Below are 15,404 nucleotides of genomic sequence, written 5' to 3' on the forward strand. Positions count from 1 at the left end.
GCCCTTTTTGAAGCATTCTCTGAACTGACAAAATGACATTTGCTTTATATGGGTCATAGATCAACCACCCTAAAAATTAATCACATTGGCTCAACCTGTTTAATCTCAAGGGATCACTTGGGGGCCTTTTTCTATGACTCTGCTTCCCATTTCACCTCTAGCCAGCATGGGTAGAGATCAGAGGCTTCATGTCTTTCCTTGAAGAGCCCACCAACTACATTGCTTTTGGTCACTGGAAATGGGTTATAAAAGAATTAGAAACCTCCTCCTGCGATCACAGACTAATACTACAGTGGAATTCAGTTATACCCTCAGAACAGAAGCTTTGAAGTGAAAAGCAGATAGAATTTGAGAAAGGCAGATAGTGCAAAGGCTTGCCACTGGACCTTGCTGAGATTTGCACCCTTTGCATGCTACAGTTGGCCTATGTCAGTTGACAGACTCCCACAGCAGACCAGATATATACTGTTCTTCTACCCAAAGTGGATATAGAATGTTTTCTTTATTGTCCTGTATTTTTCTGGGATAACTCTGACTTTTCCCCTACCATCATCTACTGCATGGCAATTTGTGGGTAGCAGCCACAACAGTAACGTCACTTGGAACCTTGTTAGAAATTCAGAACCTCAAGCCTAACTCGTGTCTGTAACCTTAGATACTCAGTAGGCTGAGATCTTGAGGATTGGAGCTTGAAGCTATCCAGGGCAGGAAAGTCCATGAGACTCAAGTTCAATTAAACACTAAAAACCAGTATTGGGATTGTGGCTCAAGGGGTAGAGCACTAGTTTTAGAAAAAAATAGGTAAGGGACAGTGCCCAGGCCTACTGAGCATTTTAAAAGGCTGATAATGATGTGTGTGCACATGAAAATTTTAGAACCCTTGCTCTGTGTTTTCCCTATTTGATTCACATCACCATACAATTTGTTCTGCACCAATCAGTATCTTGTCTTGATAATACAATTCAAGATTTTCTGTGCTTTTTCTCCTATAGCCTTTTCACTCTTCACTAGATGAATAGAAACGAATGAATGGAAATTTAATGAGGGAGAGTTTAGCATCTACTGAAAGAAATTATCCAGTTTCAATTAAATGTTTGAACAAAAATTATTCTTTCATGGTTACATGCATAACATAATATACTTGAAGTAAAATAATTGGAGAAGAAAAGGAGCAAATAGGTGAATTGCATATTTTCTGACTTATTTATGGGCATGTGTCACTGTACAATCCTGAATGTTTGATGGGAATTTATCTCTTAAAATGGATATTGTATTTACTGTTATGGATGCAATCTCAGTAAATTGGATTATAAAGTCTTTGTGAATGGGGAATTTTAATTAGTATAGAATTAAAATGCTCCGATTTCCATAAGAATCTATATTTGCAATCAACTCCTATTTCAGAATATTTAGAAAATAATTCAAATAAAGACCTTTTGCAGAAACAGCCTTAGGGAGAGGGGAATTCACTTGCTACTCTAGGTGGCAGATTCTTTTATTTCATTTGTTATATTAGATACAAAGTTATCAAATAGGACTCTTCAAAGTGGTTATCGTATCAAATTTGGTAATTTTCCAAGCTACATTTAGCTAATAGCTGTTCAAGTTTTACTGCCTTTAACTTAGAAACAGTTAAGTTGATTTGTTCCTACCCTATATTATAAACTTAAGTGTTATTACTGCCATTTTAAGTATTAAAATATTATGAATGTTGGTGTGCAAACATGTCATGCATCTGAGAAGTCCTGATAGATTATTTTCACATTACATAAACGGAAGATCTTCATTTATTTGCTAGTTTAATAGTTTTTAAGTATTGTAATTATACAGGATGCATAACTACACCTGTCTCACTGGGTGACAATAAGCAAACAAAGGATAAAAATGAGGATTATGTGCTCTATAAAACAAAGAATTAAGATATATGCATATATATGCATGCATATATATATATATATACTTTGCTTTCTATTCAAACTCATTGTTTAATTTGTTGAGTGTGCTATTGATAAATTTCAAACATCAATTGGCACTGTTTGCCTGTAGAGAATAAAAGCTGCATGTACTTGCAATGGATTCAAGCTCAAGTTACACAACTTTTTAGCATAATTTCAAACAAAAGCTCTAACCTCATGAAAAATACTTATTTCCAATTTTATATGTAATATATAATAACTAATACTAGCATTTAATTATTTAGTTGTGTCCTAGCAGAGAAACTTCAATTTCAATTTTATGTAATAAATGTTAGTGTGCATGTCCCTTAGAATAATAAACATAAAAACAGTTTGAAAAATGGTAAAGCAAAATGTAAATTCTTGATATATGTGAAAAGTTTTACATATAAGTTAAATTTCAACATAACTAATGAGACTTTCTGACCCTCAAATGTCCAAAGTTCAATTTTTTACTTTGGACATATTCTATTTGTGTGTGTTTGTGTGTGTGTGTGTGTGTGGTGTGTGTACACACACCACACACATGTTCTGGGGCTTGAACTCAGGAACTGTGCACTATCCTTGAGCTTTTCTTTCACAAGACTACTGCTCTATCATTTGAGCCCCAACTCTACTTCCAGATTTTTCGTAGTTAACTGGAGTTCAGAGTCTTACAGTCTTTCCTGCCTCAGTTGGTTTTGAACCATGATCCTCAGATCTCAGTCTCCTGTGCAACTAGGATTACAGATGTGAACTACTTGCTTCTGGTTATTCCACTTTTAATTTAACAGTGTGATGTGTATAATAACCAACTTTATACCAAATATAAAGTCTGCTCATTCAAAGTCTTGGCCTGAAGAATGATCCTATCCATCCCCATGACTTCACTGAGATCAATGGGTCTTCACAAGTTGAAGACTGTTGACAGATATGAGTTTTTCTGTCACATTTTAATATACAGAGACAATTCAATATTTCTTGTCAAAGGAAGAGAATTATTACATCATATTTCTAGTATAAATGGATGTTATAAACATATAACTTATACTTATTATAGACCTTTAACATATATATATAATAAAAAGAAAAAATGCATGCACATACAATTATGATTTATAAAAAGAGCTTCTTAGGGATTTCAATTGTTCATACAAATGTCTGCAGATTCTTTCTGAAAAATTCCTTACAGTTGCTGGAAACTCTATTCAGTCCCCCACATCCACACCATGGTTAACTTTGATAAAGCTGGGAATGATACAAAGATTTCCTAGGAGACAATTAATCACTAAACCAGGTCTCAGAGATTTCAAAATTATTCAGAACAAGAAAATTGCCAATAAATATCAATTGCTTCTTACTCTGGTACTATGTCATTGTGATCATTTTGGTCAATCATTTTGGTACTCCAAGTTATTTGTTGTCCATTTTTATGCACAACATAAAGAAGAACTAAATTTTCCTGGTATATATTAGCTACATTAGAGGGTTTAGGTTCACCAATTTGGCTAAATATTTATGAAACAAAAAGTGATAAGTGGTATATTCAAACAAAATTTCAAAATGCTACACTTTACTCAGTCTTAGAAACAACCTGGCTTGCATTTCATTTATTCTTTTGTACTGAATACTGGAATGAAGTAATGGAACAAAGCAAGCACTGAGCCACATTATATATAATATGAAGGAGAAAGAAGCACTTCTTTTTATGAATCAAAAAATCTTAGTTTGATCCCCAACATCAAAAATTCAAAGCCAAAAATAAAAAAGTTTAAAAACATCTGAGCTTGGAAACTGGGTATGATGGAGAATTGCAAGTTCGAGGTCAGTCAGTGTTACATATCAAGTGCTGTCTTCTGTATGTGAGTGTGCATGTGTGCATGAGAATGTCTTTGTGTTTGTGTGTACACATTAGTGTGTCTGTTTGTATATGTGGTGTGCTTCTGTGTATGCTTTTGTTCTGTGCATGTGTGTTTGTGTGTTGTGTGTGGTTTGTATGTGCATGTGAGTCAGTATGTGTCCATGTGGTACATATGTGTTTATGTATATTCTTGTGGAGTATTTGCACGTTTGTATGTATGTCCCAGCTTTGTCCTTATTCTTTTATCTGCCTATGTTTGGTGTCGACTGCTTCTTGTCTTCTTCCCTGTGATTTCCATCTGTTTTCATCCCTTATGTCTTTCTTTTTCTGCTTTTAACACCTACTGCCAACTCACTAAATTTCTCATGAATATTCGCAAGGGTATTAGTCATTTTACCCTTGCTGAACAGAAGGTTCTTGCCTGGCCAGTTAATTTGCTGCTAGTCCAGCCTTTATAGTGGTACAGAGGAGGACTATATGTGTCATGTTACTTGCTATATGAAGAATATTTCTTATAATTTTAATGACTGGAAAAATGATACATGCCCTTAAGTTTCTTAGAAATAATGAATAGTTATTAGAATCTCTGTCTTCAAAGCTTTCTAAAATGGATTAGCATCTGTAAATGGAGTAATTGTACAATGGCCATGGATTTTATTCAGGAAATCCAGATGTCATCAGTGGTTGTAATACAATTTGGAAAGAAAACTGAGTTGTCTACCAAGCTATTTCTATATTTACTAAAATACATATTTCAGTGAAAATCATGTGGGTCTTTTATTTTAGATGCTGTATTTGGGTTTTTATACTATTAGTCACCATAGTATTAGTCATAGAAGATGAAAGATGCCATGCTGTTCACTTTTGCCTGTTATCATTTGTAGCAAAGTTTATAGTAGGAAAAAGAGTTCACTGTAATCTCCCAGCATTGCTCACTCTGCTGTGTTTATGAGACTATCTAATACTTACAAACACATTTCAGGTTGACAATTCTTGAACCATCAGTGGATATGAATGCCAATTTTGTGAAATATCCCTGAGAATAATACATCCTGAATTGTTTTTTATAACTTACAATATTCGTCCTGCAGAGGAGACATGGCTTCGACATCCTTTCATTTCTGTTCAATCAGTCTCTGCAAATTTGTATTCTATGGAAGGCTCTTCCATTTAGTCATAGCATTATAGAAACCAAAAGCTCAAAATACCACTTAAACGACTGAATGGAATCTAGTCAAAATAAAAGCTCAGCCTTGTGGCTCAGCATCTTCCCTCAGTAAAATGGTGAGGCAGAGGAGAGAATGAGAAGTAGCATTGGTCTTAGCCTTGCATACAAGAGAGGAAATCTTGAGTCTGCCATTTTCTGAGTACAAGATCTCCACTTCCCAGTGCTCTCAGTAATAACAAAATACAGACTCAGTGTATATTGCCACCAATTGGAGCTTCTGATTTTGATGGTAACCTGATTGCCCTATTTCAATGCCACATTTTCAGTCCCTATGCGGTAAACACTATGAGGTGTCCTTCTCAGGATCACCTTCTACAAGCCTCTCAGGCTTAGCAGTGAATCTCATACTTCTCATCTTCCCAAAACTCATCATTCTCAAACTCCAAATCTAGATGGCTATTTATTATTGTAAATTGCTAGTTTATTTCATTACATTAATTCTAAAGGCTGAATTGTGCTTCCTCAAATTCATATGTTGAAGCCTTTATCCCTAAATGACTGTATTTAGAGATGTCTTTTAAAGGGAATTCACAGGAAATGAAGTTACAAGGTGTGGGTCCTAATCCAATAGGATTTGGGGCTTACACGAGGAAATGATTGTTGTCTCCCCCTGCTTCTCTACCTTCCCCAGGACAGTGGCAGCTCTGTGCACACACAGCATGATGATGGCCACCCACAAATCAAGAGAAGATGCCACAGCATGAACGTAGGCTCCAGTCTCTGAAACTATAAAGAAAGTACATATCTATTCCCTAATCTACCTAGTGTGAGACATGCTGTTTTGATAGTGTATGCAAACAAGAGTATAATTACTCACTAGTTTTCCATGTCCTAAATGCCTATCTGTCTGGAATGACTATTTTGCCTCTGTCAAGAGCTTTTAGACAACAAAATAACATTAATAGTATAACTGGAATGTCACGCATAGGACATGCCAATGAATTAAAATTAAGTTTAACATGAAGCTGATACAAGTAATATTCCTTCATCCAAGGAGGGACAGATGGAAGATGGTAATTGTAAGTAAAAACTCTGGGCACGATGGCTCACATGAATAGTCCCAGCCACACAGAAGGCAAGGGAAGAAAGATTGTGGTTCTAAGCAAACATAAACAAAAAAGTCAACGAGACCCTGTCTCAAAAATCAAACGTGGCATGCTGGTTAATGCCTGTAATCACAGATATTTGGGAGGCATAGGTAGGAGACTTGTCTGAGGCTAGCCCCAGACATATGAAAAGTCAATATCTTAAAAATAAATGAAGGTAAAAAGAGCTGGATGGTTCAAGTGGCAGAACACTTGCATAGAAAGTGCTAGACCTTGAGCTCAAATCCAGTATTGCTACACACACAAAAAGAGTTGCAAGGGCAGAAGTTTTCTCATTAGTGCTATCTTATAGCCTGGATGCTCTCTTTATTGGTATTGTTATTCAATTAACTAGTTAAATGGAGAAAATAAAGCTCGTTCATGTTTTACTTAATTATTTGAAGTAAATAATGTTTTTCCCCTTTTTTCCCTGAAGAAGTTCTGAATAAATTACATGGAAATTATTAGAAGAAAAGCATAACTGATTTTATGTAAAATTGAGTGGCAATTGAGCAAAATGTCAAATTCCATACATTTTATTATAGTAAAGATGTAAGAAGCAGAATGACATCTATAGAGAATGTAAATGCACACAATTTACATTTTTGTTTCTAAATGAGATATGACATTTAAAATGTTGCAAAATACAAGAAACAGTCTTTTTGAAACTTGATTACTTATATTTTCCTTATCTTAAAATAGTTGTATAAAGGAGTTGCTATTAAAAGAAACAGTTTATGCATGCAATGCAACAGCAGCTTTAATAAGAATTAGGTAAAACTACAATGTAAGTGACACAATTTAGAAAAATATCAAATGTAGCATAAAATATATGTAATTCCATAATAACTAACATATGAAAGGTAATACATAATATAAACATGTAGACATTAATTAATAAAGAGAATATTTAAAGGATAAAACAATAAAATCCAAAACAAATTCAAAAGTGAAAATACTGTAGTTAAATAATAAGTAAACAAGGCAAAGGCAACATATAGATAATAAGAATTTCTGAAATAAAACATATGAAAGCAACAATATAGAAGGAATACCAAAGCAGAGAAAAGGGCATATAGGAATTTATTACATTTTCATCTAAATTGTTGACATTCATGGTTCAAGCTAAAAGAAAATTGAGTAATATGTTAAAATACTCAAGAACTGAAAATATGAGCCACAGTTTTTTTTAATATAGCTAAACTGACTTCTCATATAAATGCACCAGAAAATCTGTTGTAGATTTATAAAACCTCAGGAAATATTTTCTTACAAGCATACTAAAGGGAAAGACTTAGAAAATCAAAATGACCAGGAGCCATTGATAGAGAATTCTTAATTAACACTATCTAGTGACCTGAAACATAAATTCTTAATGGAGAAGAATAGGAGAATATGATAATATCAGAACATGTAGATACACTTGAGCTATACCAAAAATGGCTATGGGTGGGAACAATATGTACAATAATATTATTTATATGTTTTCATGAGTATGGTGGTTTTAACATTAATCTTGCTATTTTTTCTCATGTGGCATGATTCAGAGATTCTGATGGTCCAACCAATAAATTGAATATCTTAATAAAGTGAGTTACAGGAACGGTTCATCATATCCCAGTCAATATAATATTTATATGTATACTATATTTTACTAAGTGGACAGCAACACTGTGTATGTATTCAGTGTGTATGTACGTGTGTGTAAATTTTTTAGATTTAAAAATACCTTACTGTTAAAATATATTAAAAACCAGCCAGGCACCAGTGGCTCATGCCTGTAATCCTAGATACTCAGGAGGCTGAGATCTAAGGATTGCTGTTCAAAGCCAGCCTGGGCAGGAAAGTCTGTGAAACTCTTATCTCCAATAAACAACCAGAAAACCGGAAGTGGCACAGCGCTCAGGCCCAGAGTTCAAGCCACACAACCGACAAATATACATATAATATATATATATTATATATATATTATATATATTATATGTATATTTAAAACCATCTACAATTTCAGTGAGTCTTAGGGGTTTAGTTGGGAAAGGTTCTTGGCCAACTGACTGATTAGAGTTGTTGTTGCTGAGCTTATGGCAGCTATGCCTATTTCTTCTTCTTCTTCTTTTTTAAATAGTTTATTGTAAAGATGCTGTACTGAGGGGATGAGTAAAGCAATGAGTACATTATTTGCTGGTCATTGTTACCCCTTCCCTTGTAGTTGTCCTACTATTCCTTCCCTCCCTCACCTCCCACACTCCTCATCTTCAGCCCTCCACCCCTCCCCTAGCCCCGAAGTTGTTTCCAATACACTGTCCTGTGGGTATCATTTTGTTGCAATGGGTCATCCTGTGTCATTGTTTCAGCGTTTTGATATTCCCATTCCCATTCCCAGATTAGAAAATTGTATATACAAGATGCAAGGTATCAAAATCAAGTACAGTGACAACAGAGGCTTTACCACAGGGGAAAGAACACACAAAGAGGAAAAAAAAAAGAAATCACATAGTACATTTGAAACAACAATTATAAAGAGAGTTCTTGTGTCCATACCTTGGGGTTCATTACACTTAGCATCATCTTATATGGTCATTTGTACAGTGTTTTTTGAGTTTTTCAGCTCTTCAGGTAAGATTAGCCTATATGTATACTAATTATTGCAAATAAGGGAAACAATGGAACCTAAATTTCTTTGGGAATGGGTAACTTCAGTTATAATTTTTTCCAAGTCTTTCAATTTCCTAACAAATGGGGTGGTGGTGTTCTTTCTAATGGAGACATAGAATTCCATTGTATATATAGACCACATTTTCTTGATCCACTCATCTACTGAGGGGCATCAGGGTTGGTTCCATATCTTAGCTATGGTAAATAATGCTGTAGTAAACATAGTTGTGCTGGTAGCTTTAGTATGGCCTTGTTTTTTTTTTTTTCATTTGGGTGGGATTGCTGGCTCATAGAGGAGCTCTATGTGTAGTACTTTGAGGAACTTCCATACTGTTTTCCAGAGTGATTGAACAAGTTTACATTCCCACCAAGAATGCAATAGGGTTCCCTTCTGTCCACATCCCCTCCAGCATCTGTTGTTGTTAGAGTTCATGATGATAGCCATTCTAACTGGGGTGAGGTGGAATCTCAATGTTGTTTTAATTTGCATTTCTTTTATGGCAGAGAAGCTGAGCATTTCTTCATGTGTCTATTTGCCATTTTTATTTCCTCTTCAGAGAAGTCTCTCTTTAAACCTTTAGCACACTTATCAATGGAGTGGTTGTTTCTTTGAGGATTTGTTTTTGGAGGATTTAATTTTTGAGTTCTAAGTATATTTTAGATGAGAACCTTGTCCATTGGATGGCTAGTGAAAATCTTTTCCCAATCCGTGGGCTTTCTATTGATTTTGCTACTATGTCCAGTGCTGTGCAGAATCCCTGCAGCTTCGTGCAATTCCGTTTGCCCAACTTTTCTTTGATTTGTTTTGTTTATAGATCTTTATTAAGAAAAGTTTGGCCTGTGCTAAGGAGCCCTAGAGTTTCTCCTATTCCTTCCTGTAATGTTTTCAGGGTGTCTGCTTTGACTTTGAGGTCTTTTATTCATTTGGAGTTGATTCTGGTGCAAGGTGATATATAAGGATCTAGGTTTAGTTTTCTATAAGCAGTTAACCAATTTTGCCAGCACCATTTACTGAAGAGGTTGTCTTTCTTCCATTCTATATTTTTAGCTCCCTATTGACTATTAGGTGGCTATAAGATCTGTGGGTTCATTCTGGGTCTTCAATTTTATTCCATTGGTCTTCAGGTCTGTTTTTGTGTGAGTACCAAGCTGTTTTGATTACTAAGGCCTTGTAGTAGAGTTTGAAATCTAGTATTGTTATTTCTCCAACACTGTTCATTCTGCTAAGGATTGGTTTTGCTATTCAGGGTCTTTTATTGTTCCATATGAATTTTTGGATTGCTTCTTCTATTTCATTGAAGAATGAGGTTGGGATATAGATAGGTGTTGCATTGAATTTGTAGATAGCCTTTGACAATATTGCCATTTTCCCAATTTTAATCCTCCCAATCCAGGAGCATGGGAGGTTTTTCCACTTCCTTAGTTCTATTTTAATTCCCTTTTCCAGGTTTTTAAAGTTTTTATCAAATAAGTCCTTCACTTCTTTATTTAAGTCCTCGGTATTTTTATGGGGCTATTACAAAAGGGGTTGTTTTCCTGATTTCAGCTGTGCTCTTCTAATTATTGGCATACACGTAAGCCATTGATTTTTGAGGGTTAATTTTATACTGCTAAGTTTTATTCTGCTAAGTTGCCAGAATTTCAAATCAGCTAGAGTAACTTGGGAATGGAGTCTTTGGGTGCTTTAAATACAAATTATGGCATCTGCAAAGACGGAGAATTTTACTTCACTTTCCCTATTTGGATCCTCTTTATGTTTACATCTTGTCTTATTCCTCTAGCGAGGCTTTCTAATACCAAATTGAAGAGGAGGAAAGAGAGTGGACTGAAAATACTTGTCTTGTTCCTGAGTTTAGAGGAAACATCTAGCTTTTTGTCATTAAGTATAAAAATGGCTGTAGGTTTGTCATACATAGCCTTGATTGTATTGAGAAATGTTCTCTGGATTCCTAGCTTCTCCAGAGCTTTCATCATAAAGGGGTGTTGGATCTTGTCAAACGCTTTTTCTGTGTCTATTAAGATAATCATCCTGCTCTTGTTGATGTGATGTATTACATTAATTGATTTGTGTATATTGAACCAGCTTTGCCTCCCTGGAATGAATCTTGTTTGCTCCTTGTTGAAGTCAATGGCCAGAATTTTTTGAGATGTTTTTCATCAATGTTCATCAAAGAAATGGGACTATAGTTCTCTTCTTTGATAAGTCCCTGTCTGGTTGTAGGATGAAGGTTATGATGGCTTCATTGAAGGAGTTTGGTAGTGAAATTTCATTTTCAATTTCATTGAAGAGTTAGAGGAGTATTGGTGTGAGTTCTGCTTTGAAGGGCTTGTAGAATTCAGCAGATGGGTATCTGGTCTTGGGCTTTTTTGGATTGGAGGACTCTTATTGTTGTTTCTCTTTCTATACTTGATATGGGTCTGTTAAATTTTTTTAACTCATCTTGGTTTAGTTTGGGCATATCAATATTTGCTAGAAATACTTCTATTTCATCCAGATTCTCAAACTTATTAGCACAAAGGTTTGAGAAGTATTCCCTTATAATGTTCTGAATCTGGGTTGTTTCTGTGGTGATGGTTCCATTCTCATCTCTTGAATTTGTTTATTTGAGTGTGTTCTTTTCTTTTGCTGGTAAGATTTGCTAAAGGACTGTCAATTTTATTATTTTTTTTTCGAAAATCCAGCTCTTTGTTTTGTTGATTCTTTCTTTGGTTTTTTTTTGACTCTAATTCATTCAATTCTGATTTAATTATAATAATTTGTTTCCATCTACTGGATTGGGGTTTGGCTTGTTCTTTTTCAAAGAGCTTCAGGTGCATCATTAAATTGTGGTTTGAGATGTCTCCAATGTGTTGATGTAAGAACTCAGAGTTATGGACTTTCCTGTGAGTACTGCCTTTGCTGTGTCACAGAGGAACTTGTACTTTGCATGTTCATTTTGTTAAATATCATGAACATTTGAGTTTTCTTTCTAATCTTTTTCATGACCAACTGGTGGTTCAATAGTGTATTGTTCAGCCTCTGTGTTTTACAGGATTTTCTTTGATGGCATTTGGTGTTGAATTCTAATTTTATTCTCTTAAGATCTGAGACAATGCAGGGCATAATTTCAATATTTCTGTATTTGGACATATTTGCTTTGTGACCTAAAATGTGGTCTATTTTGAAGAATGTTCCACATGCTGCTGATTAGAATGTGTATTCTGTTGCTAATGGGTGAAATATTCTGTAGTCATCTGTTAAGTCTAGTTGATCTATGCAGTTGTTTAGATCCGAGGTTTCTCTGTTGAGTTTTTGCCAAGTCAATCTATCCAGCAGGGAAAGTGGCATATTAAAGTCACTAACAATCAATGTCTTTGGATATATGTGTGATTTTAGGAAAAGTAGCATTTCTTGGATAAATTTGGGTGCTCCAGTATTTGGTGAATAGATATTTAGAATTGATATACCCTCAGATTCCCTTGGCTTTTTGCCCCTTCCCGATCTGCTCTGATGGTCACCAGGATGAGTAATTCTGCTCCTGATCATCCAGTCTGTGCTGGATGTGGATGAAGAGATGCAGCTCTGAGTCTCTGGCATGTTTGTTCCAGCTTTGTCTGGCCAGTCTCACAGCAGCCACTTGTGCTCAAATCTGTCTTCTGGTGCAAACTGCCTGAATTTTTCCTTGCTAGGCATAATCTCTGTACTATTACAGCTCACTTTGATGTGATTTTCCTGTAGTGAATTATTCCCTGACCTGTGAAAACTGGTTTCTGGAGAGAGCTCATATATAGCCCAACTACATCTCTGCCATCTTCCTTGGGTCTCTAGCTATTTCTTATATGAAAAAAGAATGAAGTTTACTGTATCAGTTGACTTTGTTTCTCATGAGGTATTTATCTGTAGTTGGTGATACTATCCTCACTTTATCTACAGTAGAACTTTCAATCCCAACCCTGCCACTGGCTTACATAATATTCCAAACCTTTGCTTTCATTTCAACAATGTTCACCACATATTTATCAGTAGATTTTTCTCTCAAGAAAGCACTGTCTTCTTATCTGTTAAAATTTTATCATGAGATTATAGTAATTCAGTCACTTGAAGCATTCTGCTTCAAATTCTATTTCAGTTATTATTTCCACCACATTTGGTGACTTCCTCCATCCATTGAAGTCTGTTTTATGTCAAAGTCTCCATGAGAATTGAAGGCATCTCCTAAGCTCCTGCTATGCTTTTGTGCATGTTTTGATGATTCTCATGAATCATAAATCTTCCTAATAGTGTCTAGAATGGTGATTCTTTTTCAGAATTTTTTTTCAATTTACTTTTTGGAAATCCATTAGCAGAATCACTGTGGCAGCTACGGGCTTTAGATATATAGATAGATAGATAGATAGATAGATAGATAGATAGATAGATAGATAGATAGATAGATAGATAGATAGATAGATTAGATAGATTAGATAGATAGATATCCTTAAAAAGACTTGAAAATTGAAATTATTTATAGATCCATAGTCTTCAGAATGGAGGTTGTGTTAGCAAGCTGTGGATCAATATAAATCATATTGCATGTCTCTATTAGCGCTCTTGACTCACCAGGGGCATTTTCAATAAGGAGCAATATTTTTAAGTAAATCTTTTTTTTTCTTAGCAGTAGTCTCAGCAGTGGACTTAGAATATTCAGCAAACTATTTGTAAACAGAAGTACTGCTATTTAGGCTTTATAAGAGTACAGGCTGACCCATTGAACAATGAGATGTACAAGACACTATGTTGAAAAACAAACATTATAATTTAGGCAGGGGGAGGAGGGAGAGTGGAGAGTGGAGATGAGGAGGTGGGAGGGAAGGGATGGTAGGGGAAAACAAAGGAGGAGGCAATAATGCTTGATAAGAAATGTACTCATTACCTTGCCCATGTAACTGTAACCCCTCTGTATAATATTTTTCACAATAAAAAATCTTATTAAAAAAAGAGTACAGGCTGAGAAATTACAGTTGCAATTAGCCCCAAGAAGACTTGGGGCTTTTCAAAACTTTGAAAACTTTCTCTTTAGCTATGAAAGTCATAGAGAGCATCTTCCAATATTAGTTTGTTTCATTTATTTTCCAAATGTTCATTTCAGTGTACCCACATCAATCAATTCACTTAATGAGATCGCTTGGATAACATGTTACAACTTTTACATCTGCTATTGTGGTTTTTCCTGTACTTTTATGTTATGAAGATAACTGTTTTCCTACAAGTGTATCAACCAACCTCTAGTAGCTTCAGTCTTCTTTTCCACTTTCTTATCTCTTTCCCCCTGAATAGAACATAATAATGTTGGGCCTTGCACTAGATAAGGCTTAAGAAAATGCTGTGGCTGGTTTGAACTTTTTTGATCAATATTAACAACAAGGCTGTTGCACTTTCTTATTAATGTGTTCACTAGAAGAGCACTTTTAGTTTCTTAAAGAACTTCGCCTTTGCATACATAAATTGGCTTAAGAACTTGATCCAAGAGATTTAGATTTAAGCTTCTGGCATGTTATGTGTCTTCCTTTAACCATTTCTAGCTTTTGATTTTAAGTGAAAGGCATCAAGCTCACTCTATACTTGAACACTTTGAGACATTATAGGATTATTACCTGGCTTTCTTTTAATATTATTGTGTCTCATGCAATAGAGAGGCCCATGAAGACAGAGCAAGACAGACATATGGTCATTGGAGCAATGAGATCATACTCATTTATTAAGTTTGCCGTCTTGTATGAGCATGGTGCACAGACTCCCAATCAAACTACAATGGGAACATTTAAGATTGCTAATAATAATCATAGCAGATATAATGATAAAATTTTAATGTAATGTGAATTACCAATTTGTGATACTGAGACTTAACGTGAACACACGCAATGAAAAAATGGTACCTATAGATTTTCAGGGTTATCACAAACTTTCATTTTTATAAAAATAAAATATCTATAACACATAATAATTAAAAGTTAGAAGTTATTACCATTAACCATAGTCACATGGCTATACAATAGATTCTTGAACAGATTTCTCCTTTAATTCTATATCCTCCCCTAACATCTCCTGGTCTATTCCTCCCCTAAACACCACATACAATAACCATCATTCTACTCTACTTTATAAGGTTAACGTTTTTAGATTTCACCTGAGTAAGATTATATCTACTTGCACTTGCCTGAATTATTTCATCTAATATAATGTCTTACAGGTTCAGCTGTGTTGTGAAAAATGACAGAATTTCATATAAAAAATACAAAGATAAAGTTCTCAGTTGAAAAATGATAGCTATGTGAGGTAAATTATATGTAAATTCACTATATTTAGCTGGTCCACCATGTATATACACTTTATAAGATGGTATTACAGGCAAAATTAACCATCATAAGAAATAATAGAACATCCTTACACATACATCCATACACATAAGTGTAACATATGCACTTGTGTGTGTGCATGTGTGCATATATCTATATGTGTTTGTGCATGTGTGTGTGTGTGTGTATGTGTGTGTGTATGAGCTTCCTGATATAAAGCCTAGAAACAATGACCAATCCAGTTACAATGGCACTCACTAGAATCTAGCATTCAGGTTGTAGTTTTGAAATGGTATTTTTGTTATGATTGCTTAGAAAAATTTCCA

The sequence above is a fragment of the Dipodomys ordii genome, unplaced genomic scaffold (assembly GCF_000151885.1).
Source record: "Dipodomys ordii isolate 6190 unplaced genomic scaffold, Dord_2.0 Scaffold5, whole genome shotgun sequence".
Classification (NCBI taxonomy): Eukaryota; Metazoa; Chordata; class Mammalia; order Rodentia; family Heteromyidae; genus Dipodomys; species Dipodomys ordii.